The 16771-nt window shown below is 38.4% G+C and overlaps 1 pseudogene; it reads left to right on the forward strand.

The window, feature by feature from the left end:
- The first annotated feature begins 7542 nt into the window (after positions 1 to 7542).
- LOC132242493 (U2 spliceosomal RNA) lies at positions 7543 to 7597 on the forward strand (annotated as a pseudogene).
- The last annotated feature ends 9174 nt before the right edge of the window (positions 7598 to 16771 follow it).

Here is a 16771-nt window from a genome sequence, read left to right on the forward strand (position 1 = left end):
TCAACCTAGATAGACTCCATGGTAGGCAGTAGTGGGGAAGAAAATAGAACCAAACTGAAGCAACACTGGGTTTAGAAATGTTAGAAGGAAAGACATCCATTTCTATTCACTGAGATAGTGTCAGCTTTTGGAGTGTATAATCTTTATATTCTTTTATATAACATTGGCTTCTGGAGTTAGTAGTGTCTGAACCAAGATGATAACAGTGAGCCTGCAAAGGGAAGCAGAGATGTGACCAAATACAGAGCTACATCCAAAGTACTTACTGTATTCCTATTACTCCCTTTCAGGTGCCTTGTAATCCAGGCATCTCAGTTCTCCCAGAACATGCCATGCTTCCTCATGCCTATTATATGGGTTATTCCCTTCATCAGATCCCCTTCTGAAGTCTTTGCTGCTTGGTGAATTGCCTGCCAATCAAACCTAATCACATGTCGCATCTTCCAGGAAGCTTTACTCAACAGTCACTTCTTGTTGCTTCCTTGATAGTTGATATTTTGGCACTTATGGACCATGTTTCTTTGCTCTTATTCTTGTTCCTCGGGTCTAAAGTGTTCTTCTTCATCTCCATACTATAGATATTCAACAGTGTTCCTACCACCTACTAGGGTGGTTACTAGTATAATTTGATTGAATAAATGTGTGCTTAAATTGAACTTCAGAATATATGATATGGAGTTTTCACCAGGTTTGTTTTATCATGTTCATATCATAATCTTAAATGTAAAGAGTTTAAAGACATCATTTAGTTGGGTTTCTGAAATACGATAGTGGCTATGAGGAACCTCATCAAATGGCAGATTTCCTATAACTAATACCCAAAACAAGTAATCCTGAAAGGTGATATATGAGTTTCTGTACTTGAAAATATATATATATGTTTAGTCTGGAAAGTTAGTGTCCCCCTTGAAACACAGTTTTAAACCCACACATCTTTTTTTAAAAAAATCTATTCTTCTAAATATCTATTACTTTGAGGGATTTTTGCACTATCTGCATCTTTTTGGCCATAGCAATCCGGGGTCATGTTAACACTGGGATGGCCAGAGAGATACAGTTCTAGAATATCACCTCTGAACTCCAGACATCGCTGTACTGTGCCTGTATGCATGACGGCTATAATATGAGTGAAAACTGCAAGATCACCATAAAGGATTCATAGATAGCCTCAAGTTCAACTTCAAATAATTTCAAGATGAAGCATCCTTTGGCTTGATGGCTTTGGCACAATGAGAACCTACCATGATCCAATATATTGTTGAATTTTATATGTCACAACTCTAAGAAAGGGTTGTAGTATCGTCTCTGTTTTAAAGACGAAGAAACTGATATTGGATATGCTAAGCCCTTAGCCCAAGGTTTTCAACCTGGAAATAATGAAACCTAGACCTGAACCCAACACCATAAGAAACTACCAGCCAGAGATAATTATTATTATGTAGGAAATTAGTATTACTAGATAGCATCACTGTTATCACCACCTCCACCTAGCCCCCACACCCCTTTCCCTCTGACTATCACCACACTGTTTTATCCACTCATCTATGGATAGGCACTTGGGCTGTTGCCAGATCTTGGCTATTGTAAATATACCTTCTCATTTAAAATACTTGCAGTACTCTCATCCTATCCATTTGGGCTGGTAGTCCCTTCTGACTTTTAGGCCCCTTTTCTAACAATGCAACAACAGCAGAATTTAACTAAGCACACTGATGTCTAGAGACTTTTGTGGACTTTATGAATTAGTAATAAAGTGGAACAAATCTGCAAAATAAAGGAAAATAGCTCATCAAATTTATTCATTTATTTTGACAAGAGTAATTTTGTTTTAATTACTTACGATAACATCTCAGTAAATGTACTGTGGCATGTTTTTTCAAATTAATTAAGCCTGTTTTCCCACCAAAGCACTCTGCTTATACAAGAAAAGTGGAAAAAAACAACAACACAGTTTTCATTGAGATATTCACTCATTTTCTGGATTCTTTTAGCGGGATTCATAAAAAAAATTCAAAATGCAGTATTTGCTCCTTTTAAATACTAGTATATATTCCATAAGCTCATTTGGAGAGATAATTAGTATTGCTTTTAAAAGATAAATTTGGATATGAATTAAATATGGAGCTGAATTTGCTTCTCTATTTGAAAAGTGTTTTGAAACATGTTCCAAGAGAAAACAGTTTCAACTAAACAGTTTTTACTAATTCATTCACTTTCAGAACTTTAAGCAATTTAAAAATTGTCTAATCTAACACATTAATAGATGCACTATTTTGTATTTTACACCCCATGTATCAACTTAGAAAATAACTAAATCTTAATGATACTGTTGTAATTAGCTATTAATAACAGGAAAGGAGCAAAGGGAAGGCCAGACATTATATGCATGTTCCCTGCAAAAACAACAAAAGTAGGGGAATGGACGAGGGGAAGATAAATGCATGCTCAAGTTGTGATGACTAGGGAAGGTGCTTGCTGTCAATCACACCTGGAGACAGTGATGGTTGGCCAGAATGGGCGAGGCCACTGCAAGCCCAAAATGATTTGGGATACTTAGTTCCCTGAACAAAGAAACTTGCTCTTTTGTGCACTTTTATGCTCTTGGTTCCTCTTGGTATGCTTGGCTCATGGCTCACACTTGGCTTCCTGGCATTCTCCCATGTGGCCTATGGCCATGTAGACCCTCACACACAATGGACTAACTAGTCTGATGCTGTACTGGACCTGCCTCCAACTTCTTAAAACTCCAGCTACACTTCTTCTATGACTAGACTAAAGGAAACAGGACTTTAGAAACACAGGTATTTAACTCCATGGAAATAAAAATTACTCATTCTCCCATGCCAGTCTCAGAAAGCTCTTTTCTCAGGATATCGTAAGAAGTCCACCCCCAGCAGCAGTGACTGGGAAGAGACCCCTCCGCCCCCGCCCCCAATTTCATCTGACACCACTACCACAGTTGAAGTAAAGACTTTGGTTTTGTTAAGAACATCTCAATTTTCAGCTGGGTCTGAATTAATAATATATTGAGGAAACTGGAGACTTAATATACTGGTTAGGAGCAAGAACCCTGGAGGCAGAACCCTGGTAGAGATGAGATCATATTTCATCTCTACCATTTCCCACACACATGACCTTGGCCAAATCCTGAACCTGTTTATAATTTTCGGTATATAATAATTATAATAAGAATATAATACTCATTATATTATCCTGATAGTAAATGGCATAATGCATATAAAGTGCTTTACATAGTGTCTGACATATAACAAGCACTATTATATGTTAACTATTTTCAATAAGTTGATAGTCACACACTGTTGCCTTGAGGAGCAGTTTGTTCCAAGTACAGATTTCAGAAATAATTTCTACTAATATGGGCCTGCTCACTGACTTGGAACAAAGTAAGTAAGTCTCCAAGCATAATGATTTTCACCCCACACAATGGGATTTGGTAGCTTGTGTGAACAAAATAGGGGCCATATACTAAACCTGAGAAGCTTAGAGGAGGCCTTCATGGCAGACCTTAAAACTCAGAGGCATAAAGTAACCACATAGAATGGTCTGAAATTCAATTTTCTAGTGAAAACCAAGTCATGGCAGGTAGTCACGTCCTAGGCCAGTATCTTCCCGGCAACAGTCAATCTTTACCTTACTTGAGCTTGTCTATTGCCTTTTTGCAACTGATAATATACCTTTGGAATGTCAGGGTAATTTCCTTTTCTAGACCCCTCAAGGCACAATCTCCCACCAGAACAGGAGAGCACAGAACCCCTCCTTGCTATTATCATGTTGTTAACTGCTAACTATCCTATACCTGCCAATGTAAAAGAAGTCTGTCTATTCATTTGACTTTTTATCCAATCCCAGAGATCTCCGCTCACATGGCTCCCCAACTTCACCCCCTACTCTACTTTGCCTTCTCCTGCCTCCCTAATCTATCACCAATGAATCTCATGTAAACTCCTTACATCTTCCCCTTTGATTCTTATGTATATAATAAGTGGTTAAAACTGCTATTTTCCAGAGCATTTTCTCAATCCATTGAGATTTTGCTTCCCAGCAATTGTTGTCAGTTTGGCTCAAATAGACTCATAAAAATTCTTATAGGTTTGAACATTTCTTACATGGACACTAACCAAAAAAAAAAGTCAAGTCTATACTAGGTGAATTTAAAGTTACCATCAATGTCCAGAACTTTATCTTACAGCACACAATTATAATATATATTACTTTATTTTGTTCATAGAATGAACTACATAATCCTCACTGGTGAATAAATAGCATATTTAATTAAATTTATTGGGTGACATTGATTAATGAGATAATACAGGTTTCAAGTGTACATTTGTATTATACAAGATCTGTATATTGCATCGTGTGCCCACCACCTAAACAGCATATTTTAACTCATTAAAGCCTTTCTCTGACCTTGGGAAAAGATGGTCTGAATTTTGTGTTTCAATTAATGTGTTAGCACTGGTTCAAATAGACTGCGAAACAGTTTTAAGGAGCACTTTAGCAAACTTAAGATTCATGGCGAAAGTTCCACATTCTAATGTGATTTTCCCACCATGCTCTTGGAGCAAACAGAAGACAGCCATGCTATGGTTGACCACAAGCATTAATTATATATGCATGATTAACCATCTGGCATCAAGATGCCTTGTGAAAATAGCTTCATGTTTGCATACTGTATTACATAATCATGCTCCAAAAACCCCTTTTGTTTCTCTTTAAGGCCCCAAAACTCCCATTTTGTTCACAAATGGTAGTGAGATCTGGGTAACTGAGAGTGGATTCTGCAAGTGGATAATCTATTTGTCTTATAGCTAATTCTCAGTACTACCTAAGAAACAGCAAGCCTGAGCCTAGAGAAGTAACTCAAGCAACAGGAAAAAAAACAGACCTGAGAAAATCATGGCTCTTGCCAGTGTAGCTCAGTTGGTTGGAGCGATATCTTGTGCACCAGATGGTTGTGGGTTTGATTCCCAGTCAGGGCACATACCCAGATTTTGGGTTCAACCCCCCATTGGGATGCATGCAGGAGGCAACTGATCAATGTATCTCTCTCAATCAATATTTCTTTCACTCTCTCCCTTCCTCCCTATCTAAAATAAAAAGAAATTAAAAAGACAATTATGTATCCATATCTGACAAACTAAAGGAGATTTGCATTTTCTCTTTTAAAATAAGATTTTAAAACCTGAACAAATTCAAATAGCCAACATCTTATTACAATAACTGATTTAGCACTTGTTTTGACTGAATTGATGCTTTTGATCATTTTTATCCCCCCCTCCCCAAAACATAAATAACTTTTGATGGATATTTTCTCTTGAATTGTTTCATGTTATAGACCCGTCTTATTGCCTTTGTCTGAATTTATGCTTGCTTACAGCCCAAACACAAATAGACATAATTTGGGGATTATATAATCAATATATTTGCTCAGTGGAGAGCCCATTGCAGGGTGTATAGGGAGAGAAATATAAAATACAAGGTCCCTTCTCTCAAAGAGGATTATTCATCATGCTATCATCTCTTCTCCCCAATGCATTAGACAATGTGATTTATATAAATATACATGAAAGCAAGTACACAAAAGTAAGAATATAAGCATAAGCTTATAAGTAACTCTGACACAAATGTTCCCTTTTGTTTTCTTCCTGGTAATCCACACTTTCATTTTTCCTAATCCATGAATAAGAAAACAATATTCTGAAAACATATATGAATTAGTGTTTTATTTTCTTCAATTGCAGTATCATAACTATACAGCAACAGGCGCTGAATTTACAGTAGTAAACTATGATAGATTTTGCATTCTTATATTATATAGCTATGATACATACCTTGTTATAACAGTCAGAACCAGTCATCCAAATTTACAAAGAGGTGGAAATAAGAGTAGCCCAACAGATTATGTACAACTCCTAAAAGAGGGATAGCTTATCCTGTTCTCTATCCTGATTATTAACTACCAAGTCAGAAAAGCTCTTATTTACATTTATATATTGGGAACAAAGCAAAACAATATATTGCATCAACAACACAAGAACATAAACACAAGAATATGCACAATTGCCAAGGCTATTTTATGCCACTCTTTAAAAAACTGTAGCTTATAGTCTAATAAATGACTGGATAATTTGAATCTATATTGTTTTACAGTGGGCATCTATGTTACATTGAATCTCTTCTGCTTCAACAAATTGAATGTAACACATAAAAGAAGCATCTTCATTGTTACTATTGTTAATGCTTTATTACACGATTCTAGGAACATAATATAATCATTATTCAGATTAAATTATTTTGGATTTTTTTATATGACCAAGGATTAGACTAAAGCTTAACTCTGTCACAATGACAAAGAAAATGTTTGTAATCAAAACTGCAGAAAATATGTTTACCCTACAGAAGACTTTTAATGACTCCATCAATTGTTTGCAAATAGGAGTTTCTAATTACAAAAAGAACCTTAATTTTCTATAACAGGGCCTCTATTAGGAAGAATTCATTAGCCAGGAATTTAAGGAGTAATCAATCCAAGCACTGAGAAGGGGCTTAAAGGAACAACACTGAATTTATTTTTAGCACAATCCAGATATTTCACTGGAAACTTGGCCCATTAACTCTGAGTACCCAGCCTACACAGCAAATCTAGTACTAAAAATAAATAATAAAATGGCACTTGAAGCAAATGATTTTTATAATAGCTTTGGCCAATATTTAGTTATTTGACAATGGATGCTAACCAAATCACAGGGTGCAAAGACCATCTGTTGACAATTTGGTGTCAGCATCACCTAATGCAGTGGTTCTCAACCTTGGCTGCACATTAGAATCACCTGGGAATCTTTTTAAAATCCTGATTTCTGGGCCTCATCCTTCAGAAATTCTGTTTCTTTGTTACTAATGTTGTGGCCCCACCCCATAACAAAGAAACAGAATTTCAGGAGGATGAGGCCCAGAAATCAGAATTTTAAAAAGATTCCCAGGTGATTCTAATGTGCAGCCAAGGTTGAGAACCACTGACCTAATGCCTTACCTGGTACATCACCTAAACAGCTCAGCTCCTGGGAAGATCCCTGCCCTCCCAGGCCCAGCACAGACCTCACCAATAGACTGTGTTGCTCTTTCCCAGCAAGCACAGACCATAGCCTTGGACCCTGTCTACAGATATCCCATTGGGTATCAAAAACAAATGAATGGAGTTAGCCCAAAAAATGAATCTTACTTGTTACCTCAGCCTTAGATTAAATGATTAAAACCCCTTCTGAATCACCCACAAACTTTCATATAGTCCCTTAAATCTTTGCTCTAGGCTGGATGTAAGAGTATTGAGAGAAATAAGGGGTTACATGAGTCAGTCTAAGTAAGAATTCTAAATGTGTATTTAACATTTAGAATTATTGTTTGCAGAAGACAGACCCAAACTTACCCACTGGGGACTTCTCAAAAATGCCATAAAATACTTCAGACACACACAGCAATTGTCAAAGCACATAGCTATTTACTATTTTATTCTAAATCTCCATCGCTTCTCGGCCTTTTGGCTAAGATCAAGTGTAGTATTTTATTCTAAATCTATGTGTGTGTGTGTGTGTGTGTGTGTGTGTGTGTGTCCCTTGTAGCCAGGCAAAATTATAAAGAAAAATAAACAGTGTATAAGTTATCTACAAGTAGACGATGTGGTATAAAAACTACTTACTCAGCTCCAACTTCAAGTCCCACACGGAAATGCCTCTATAACCAGCTAACCTCAGGGATTCCAGTAACAGAGAGCTTTTTAACACTTTTCACCTGGGAATGCCCTGAAGCCTTCAGTGTGTTCCAAAGGCCCTTGGCCTTAATATCACCTGGGAGCTTGTTAGAAATGCAAATTCACTACCCCCACTGAGACAAACGGAATCAAATTTTGCATATTAGCAGGCTACCCAACAAATCTGCATGCACATTAAAGTTGTAGAAGCACTGATCTAAACCCTTAGAAGCCCCGACCCAAGAGATATGTCACAAAATTCGAATACATTTTTAAAAATTCTCTTTTCTAGATTCTATAAACAGTATTGACCAAATTCTGTTCTGTGGAACAAAAATCCAGGGACATGCGCTACAAAATAAGGGGGGGATAGAGGGTGGGTATTTATGTTCACACTCATCTTCTTATGAATTCACTGTACACTATAGCATATTGTGCTATGATAAACACTATCACACAATAAAACTACTTCTACTTTAACTAAATCTTTCAAAAACGACCCCTCTTTTCAACTAATAACCATTAACTGCTTATGAGACCCTTTTGGAAACTGCTACAGGCTGTAATTTCCTCCAGCCCACAAAAATACACAGCACCTGGAGGCCTCCCTCAACCTCACCTTTGGGATCCATATTATGCTGAGACTGAGGAGCAGTGAAGTCCTTTTGGCATATTGGGTTAAAACTGAAAGGAAAAAAAAAGAAAAGAAAAATGAGAACTTTGGGTAGGACCCCAGAGTAACCTGTATGAAAGAAAATTTTTGCTCCACTAGGCTGAATTCACAAGGTTCCTGTACACTTGCCTGGAGTCAAAATACAGACAAAGATCTAGAGTTTGAAAATGACCCTTGTCAATAAAGCAGTCCATGCTAAAAGCTTGGCAATAAAAGCTTTGGATGCCCTCAGCCTGATGCTTTAGTGTTAGAAATTCTTAGAGTGATATTATTGCTTAAGATGATTCATAAATACTAAGAAGAGTTCTTTCCTTGCTTGTGAATATCCTTAAAGAGAGTAAAAATGTTGTTCTTCAAAATGGGATCATACTTAACCTGTTATCAACTTAAAATAGACTGTTACAGATAAAGAGTTGTTATACTAGTATGTGAGCCCTATAGTAACCACAAAGCAGAAACCCATAGTAAATACCCAAAAGATAAGGAGAAAGAAATATGTCTGCACAGCTTCACAATAAGAATATCATTGCTCTCTGAAAACTGTATCAATAAATTAGTCAAAAGTAGGGTACTACCCAACACTTAATTGGACTAACCATTCAGTACCACCCAAACCCATATATTTAAAGGAAGCGGACAGAGTTTAAGACAAGGTGAAACAAAGCTGAATTAAAAACAAGGGATGATAACAGGATGAAGAAAACCACTCAGGGTCCTTAGTCTCCCCTTCCACCCCCATACACATCGAAACGTGGTTATAGGGACTCATATATTCTTGTCAAGTTTTCTGTTTCCATCTCTTCCAAAAGACATATGATGTGGTTCTGATTTCACAAAGCCCCACTCTTTTGTTGAGTTTAACTTCAACCTGTTGTTGAGGGTATAGTCAGGGTGCCCAGAGAAACCCTATACGCTGTAACCCATGCATCACTAATCTGCCCACTCAGATGAGGAACAACTGATCATGCGATCGAGGGTAGAGTCCTTTCTCTCCCCACAAAACCTCTATTTGTTTGAACCCAAATTCAAAGATAGGAACAAAATAGTGCCCGAGCTGGTGCCTAGGGAGGCGGATGTTGTTCCCCTGAATCTTCATCACCAAGATCTCAGAGACTGTGATTCCTTTTAGGGGTAGAGGGTCCCAGGCCACAGCAGCAAAAATTGTTTGACTCCAGACCAAAATTAATAGCGCCCTCTGATATGCTTATCTAGGAATAAACAACCATATAACCACTTAGCTGAACATTCCCCAAAATCTAAACACATACTGCTATATCATTAATAGCAATTAATAATTAAGAACTCTTTAATACCTTATACTCTAATCAGATTTACCCACTTTGGGCCAAAAGTTTAGTGCTGCAATTTAAAGAATACCATTTTATTAATTGAGACCTGAAGAGGAAAAAAGGCCAAGTTACTAGTAATAAAGGTATAGTAACCAACTAGGTTTGAGCTCCACACACACACACACACAGCGTATATATGTGTGTATATATCTGTATATATACAGGGTGAGGCAAAAGTAGGTTTATAGTTGTGAGTACACAAAACACAGTTTATTCTTGTATTATTATTTATTAATTATTGTATTATTTTCCATATGAACAACTGTAAACTTACTTTTACCCATCCTGTAGGCATATACTGTATAAAAGCTTTGGATGCCCTCAGCTCAATGGCATATATTACATACTAGAGGCCCAGTGCACAAAATGCATGCACTCGGGGCGGGGGAGGGGGATGATGTTCCCCAGCCTGGCCTGTGCCCAGTCACAGTGCAGGAGCCCTGCTATCATCACCCAAAAGAGGTAGATCTCGCCCACCCATCCAGGGCTCATCGATGGATTGCCCCAAAGAGGTAGGCTGGAGCTGGGAGTCCTGCTTCTGTGCAGCGCAGAGCAGGGAGAAGGCAAAACCCCAGGCAGGCCTCACTGGACCCTCAGGCAGGCCTCGCCTCACAGAGCCGGGGGACCCTCCTCGACTCCCAGGCAGGCTCTGTGCAGCCCACGCAGCATCAAGCCCAGCCCCGCCCATCTGTGTGCGCCCACTGTGCACGCAGCCATCTTGTGAGGGCATCACAGTGTGAGGACCACTTAGGCTTTTATTAGTATGTATAGTAGGCTCCCAAATTGGATCCTAAGTCATACAATATATACCAACCTTTGATTCAGAAAACATGGTCACTCTAACACTAATAAGAGTAGGGGCATGGGAAGGATCGTGACTCAAATTTGGTAAAGGTTGTCTGACTTTGCAGGTAAATAAGGAAGGAAAGCCACATGTGGGAGTCCAATCTAGTTCAAGCTGTAAGTCACTGAAGGCAGTACCTCCAAATAGCTGCTCAATAGTGTGCAAAATGAGTCTATTTTCTAAACCAGGTCTTCAGTGAGCTGCAGTGGCCAATGGGGGTCAGACTGCTATTAAGATGGTCACACAGATGGAACCAACTGTGTGGGCGGCTGTGGGAGACAACGGCTTCCAGCAACACACATCTTAAACACCTGACAACTGCTTTTTTTCTTTGAAAGAAAATCTTGATTCCATGGGTTATAATTAATTCCCATCAAAGGCTTCCCCCAAAACTAGCCTAGATCTCTGCAAACCAACAACATGAGGTAACTTAAATTGGAACCATCTTCCTATCAGAAGTTAATTGCGGGGAGGGGTATAACTTGCCTTAAAAATATGTAATTATTCTATTTAAATGGCATATACTGAGAAGTGTAAGAGCATCAACCCAGAGTGCCCTTACAAAAAAAAAAGTTAATTAAGCCTCAACGATATATGAGCATAGCCAGAGTCAGATTAAAAGAGACAAGACCTGAAATCCCAACACTGATAGTGCACAAGATACAGCACAGGAAGCCAGCTAGTGGGAAGATCAACCAGGAGATGGAAGCAAAAATCTCAAAACCAGTATCTCTATATGTCTAAATCCTCTTCCTCTTTTAATGATGAGCTAAAATGCCATGAAAATGCTTTAGGAACCCTTCTCTGACACCTTTCACACAATTCATCTCTAAACTCCAACAGCTCCTTATCTGGACCTCTCTCATGCCACTTATCACCTTTTCCTGGTCCTACAGATATTTATAGATCTCACCATTCCCACTAGGCTGTGAGCTCTTTGAAGCTGGAAACTAACATATATGAGACACCTGCTCTGCATCAAGCACTATATTTGGTGTTTTCACACACCTTACCTCAATTTAATTCTCTAACATCCCTGTGTGGTGTCTTTCATTTGTCCACTTTTGGAGGCAAGGAAACAGGCTCAAAGCAGTTAAGTTTTTGCTCAGAGTCAGATTTTCACTAAGGACTAGAAAGGAAATAGGAACTAAATTGAATCTGAAATTGATGGCTTCCCCGCTATAAAAGATTGTGTCTAATTCATCTTGATATCCCTAGCATGGTTCTTTGAACATAACAGATACTTAATAAGTCCTTGCGTTTTGGTTAGGTAATTTAGACATGTCCAGTGAATATGAATGACAAGATCAGCTATCTATGTTTCAGGTCATGTCCTGAAATGCAACCAGAAAATAGAGCAACCAAATGACCAAATGTATCCTCTAGAGCAGGGGTGGGCAAACTTTTTGACTCGAGGGCCACAATGGGTTCTTAAACTGGACCAGAGGGCCGGAACAAAAGCATGGATAGAGTGTTTGTGTGAACTAATATAAATTCAAAGTAAACATCATTACATAAAAGGGTACGGTCTTTTTTTTTTTTTTTTTAAGTTTTATTCATTTCAAACAGGCCGGATCCGGCCCGCGGGCCGTAGTTTGCCCACAGCTGCTCTAGAGTCTAGATTGTAAAAAATCCAAACTGCAAAAAGAGAAGAAAAGAAAAGAAAAGAAAAGAAAAGAAAAGAAAAGAAAAGAAAAGAAAAGAAAAGAAAAGAAAAGAAAAGAAAAGAAAAGAAAAGAAAAGAAAAGAAAAGAAAAGAAAAGAAAAGAAAAGAAAAGAAGAGAAAAGAAGAGAAAAGAAAAAGAAATAGAGGTAGTGAGCCAGTTTCTAATTTAACCTTGGGTGAGCTCCATAAAACCAGATATATTGTACCAGTACATAAGAACACGCTGTTCTAATAGACTATAGCATCGAGGCACACTACACAGATGAAATGTAGAAAATTAAATGGTACCGTGAGTTTGCTCAACAGCCCATTAAATAGTCTATCAAAATAAGCCACAGCACAGCTCTAATCATGCTCTCTGTTCATAAATACCAATTGTTTACCTTTTCACTATGGAAATTTCTTAATTGAAGCCTGAGTAGGAAGTATTCACAAAGATCATATGTTCTTCCCCTCTGAGGAGGAAGAATTCTGGGCTGCACAATTTCAACTGGAGCCACAGTTATAAATTTTATAAGCTTCTTGGAGAGCCTTAAGGTATTTTTCACTTTTTTTTTAAAAAAAGTCACTGAACTAATTTTGAAGTATCCAGCTCTTTTCTTAAAGTGTGTCAAAAATGAAGTCCAAGTAAGGAGACTCCCTTCAAATTTCAGAGTGGCCTCAAATTCAATTTAAAACTATTATTTATAATTTATAATACAGTAGGCCCTCAGGTTACATCAGAGATTCGTTCCTACGGCGCAACGTAACACAATTTTTGCGGTAAGTCGGAACCCACCTACATAAGCACCTAAGTTGCTCACATGGACGTAGTAATGAAGTGAAACAGTAAAAAAAAAAAAATTTAAAAGAAAGATAACAATTCCTGACCTTTACTTGTGGTAAATAAATAATAAAAAACATAAAGCACATATGTACATATGTTGAAATGACGGAACTTTTTTTAATAAGTAAATGGGAGATGGTAATGTAACCACGAAACAACATATGTTGAGTCTGACGTAACCCGAGGACTGTCTGTATAGGCTCTGAATAAAAAACTAATCAATTAACAAGCACAGTTTTATGAAAAGCTGCATAAAAAACACTGGGAAAGTAATCTGATTAAGGATCAAAAACCTGTGCTTTTTTCACCAGGTTGCATAATCATTTTCTGCTATGTTTTAGTTTTCTCATCTCTGAAATGAGTGATCTACTGTGCTTTTAAGTTCTGTGATTTTACCCAGCAAGTAATGGTCATGGTTTTTGCTAGAACTTCTGTCAGGCACAAGAATGGACCCCATGTATATTCATGTCCTGAGTCCCAGAATTTGTGAGTTGGACTTTGTAGATGTGATGCAGTTAAAGATCTTGACATGGGGAGATCATCCTGGGTTATCCTGATGGGCCCAAAGCCATCAATCACAAGGATCCTTATAAGAGGAGGCAGAAGAGTCAGAGAAGGAGATATGAAGTGGAGCTCAGAATGATGTGATTGCTGGCTTTGAAGACGGGAAATGGACAGGAGCCCAGGAATGTGGGCAGTATCTAAAGGTTGAAAAAGACAAGGAAATTGATTCTCCACTACAGCCCCCAGAGGGAATGCAACTCTGCTGATAACTGTGTGGTAAGTTTTTAATTTTTATTATATTTTTATATATATTTTTATTGATTTCAGAGAGGAAGGGAGAGGGAGAGAGAGATAGAAACATCAGTGATGACGGAGAATCATTGATCGGCTGCCACCCGCATGCCCCACACTGGGGATCAAGCCTGCAACCCACACATGTGCTCTGACTAGGAATCAAAGCCTCCTGGTTCACAGGTCGACACTGTGGTAAATTTTTTAAAGCAGCAGTGGAAAATTAATACAGACCTAATATGCTTCAGTATTATTCGTATCAGATATGCATCAAAATTTTGAAAAGGTAGTTTTCTTTCTTAGATTTGTCAATTGTAGATACTCAAAGGTAAAAATTCTCTCTCATCGTTGATGTTTCTATCTCCCTCTCCCTCTCCCTTCCTCTCCAAAATCAATAAAAATATACTTTAAAAAAAGATTGTCTGGCCCTGGCCAGTTTGGCTCAGTGGATGGAGTGTTGGCCTGCGGACTGAAGGGTCCCAGGTTCGATTCTGGTCAAGGGCATGTACCTTGGTTGCAGGCACATCCCCAGTGGCTGGGGGTGGGGGGCGGTGCTGGAGGCAGCTGATTAATGTTTCTCTCTCATCAATGTTTCTAATTCTCTATCCCTCTACCGTCCTCTCTGTAAAAATCAATAAAATATATATTTTTAAAAAAGAATGTCTGACACAGCACAGGGTTCTGCACATAGTATAAGCTCACTAAATATTCCTTGAAGACTAAGAGCATATGGTGCTACTAGTGAAGTTTTTAAATCTTAAAATCAGTGACACTTATCAAATCATAACCATTTTATAAGACCCTTAACTGTCCACTAGCCAAGTCTATTATCTCCCTGCTGTAAAAGCAACTGCTAATATGATTGTAAATTAAATAATGAATGATAATTTCTTTTTATTCATGTTCAGAGACAATCCACTGCAGCCTATCAATACCTCTTTTTCCTACTTTTCCTGCTGCCCCATTCATCTATCCACCTAGCCAACTGGTTCAGCAGGGTTCCAGTCTACATTTGGAAGCACAAGTAGAACTGCCTAGTTGTTATATTATCATGACTAAGTTAAAGAATACTGGAATTAGTTTAACATGAGATGGAATGAGAAGGACTCCCAGGAGCCTCACACAATCAGTGCATTCACAGCAACCATGAGAAGGAAGAAGTAAATGCTTTGAGGGTAGAAGAGGAAGGTGCCTTGGGGGTTTAACTAGTTGTTTAGAAACATACTTATGTGTGGGTAAATATATATTCATGAACATACACATATGTTTGTATTTTTATACATATAATCTTTACATGATGAAGTGGTCAAATACTTTGGCAAGACATTTTGAGGAGATGCATTTGCTAAAATTCTTTTAGGAAAGCAAACTGAACAATGCTACAAAGATCCGAAGGCAGCTTCTAAAACAGAAGTCCCACTGAGACCAGTTCCAGGAGCTGTGCCAGGGTATAGGATACAGAACTCACTCCAGCAGCATCATTGAGATTTCTGTGTTAGGAGAGCAAAATTTCATAGGCAAGATAGTCAAAGCAGAGGTAAAATAACTTCTCTTGTGATGCTCAGTCCTTGCCAAAAGAATCTTTGTGGCTAAAAGGAAGAAGGGAGAAAAAGGGAGAAATGCAAATGCAAATGGGAAAATGAAGGAGGAAGAAAACTAGAGAGAGGAGGAAGAGAAAACAGAAAAACAGTGGACCCCAGAGAACTTAAAAATCAGAAGGTACTCAGGCATTCGTATTAGATTTAGGAGGCTAAGTATGAAGATTTAAAAGAAAATATGTAAGAGAAAGATTTAAAAAACAGCATGCCTAAACTCACATTGCTTCTAACTTCAGTTGCTCTGCTAAACTAAGGTTGGCAGGAGCAAAATTGGTCTTCAAAATTTGCAACTTCCAGGTCAGATGGTTGTCACTTAAAAAAAAACCCAAACAAACAAAGAAAACACTAGTGAAGGTCTCAAAAAGGTTAAATTTTGAATGAGGTACACAGAAAACTCTACATTTCATTTATCAACTTTTATAACTGAAATCCCTCTAAATGTCATGCACTATTTCTTTGAACCAAGGAAGTGCTCTGTCAGCAGACTGCTGGTCTGCTTATATGTCAGCCTGTATTTCTCCATAAATCCTCATATTGCTGCCATCAAAGTGACAAAATGGCGCAGAGATCAAAGTGACCTCTGGGGAAAAAGATTACCCATTCTTGATTAGAAGCAATTTCCTTTGGGAAAGAAATCATTAAGAACTAATTTTTTTTTAACTACTAAGTAATTCCACTTAAATATACATATCCTATATAAACTTTTAATGATATATTGGTTTCTTGCAGTGTTGGGGAAAGTTTATGTCCAAGTAGTAAGTGACAAAAGATGAATAAAATTTAAGGACATGACACAATTAGCAGGTGGCACTAAAACCAAGATTTGGTGGAAAACATCAAAACAGAATATGGAAAATCTGTATCTCCACCAACAGGTGAATGAATACACAAAATGTGGTATAGCCGTCTATACTAATAATAGCCTAGGTGGTGTCATGCCCTCATGCTTCACGCCCTAACATCATCACAAGATGGCCGTGCACACAGTGGAGGAGGGGCCCGGCGGCTACTCCACGCAGTGAGGCCTGGGGGTCCTGCAGCTCCGTGCAGTGCAGAGGAGGCAAGTCCTGGCAGAGGAGGTGGGTCATAGCAGAGGAGGGCAGTTGTGGGCAATCAGTCCGGCAAAGGACAGCAGTTGGAGGTGATTAGGCTGGCAGGGGAGGGAAGTTGGGGGCAATCAGGCTGGCAGGGGAGCAGTTAGGCATCAACCAGGCCAGCAGGGGAGTGGTTAGGGGGCAATCAGGTTGGCAGG

The sequence above is a fragment of the Myotis daubentonii genome, chromosome 9 (assembly GCF_963259705.1).
Source record: "Myotis daubentonii chromosome 9, mMyoDau2.1, whole genome shotgun sequence".
In the NCBI taxonomy this organism is placed as follows: Eukaryota; Metazoa; Chordata; class Mammalia; order Chiroptera; family Vespertilionidae; genus Myotis; species Myotis daubentonii.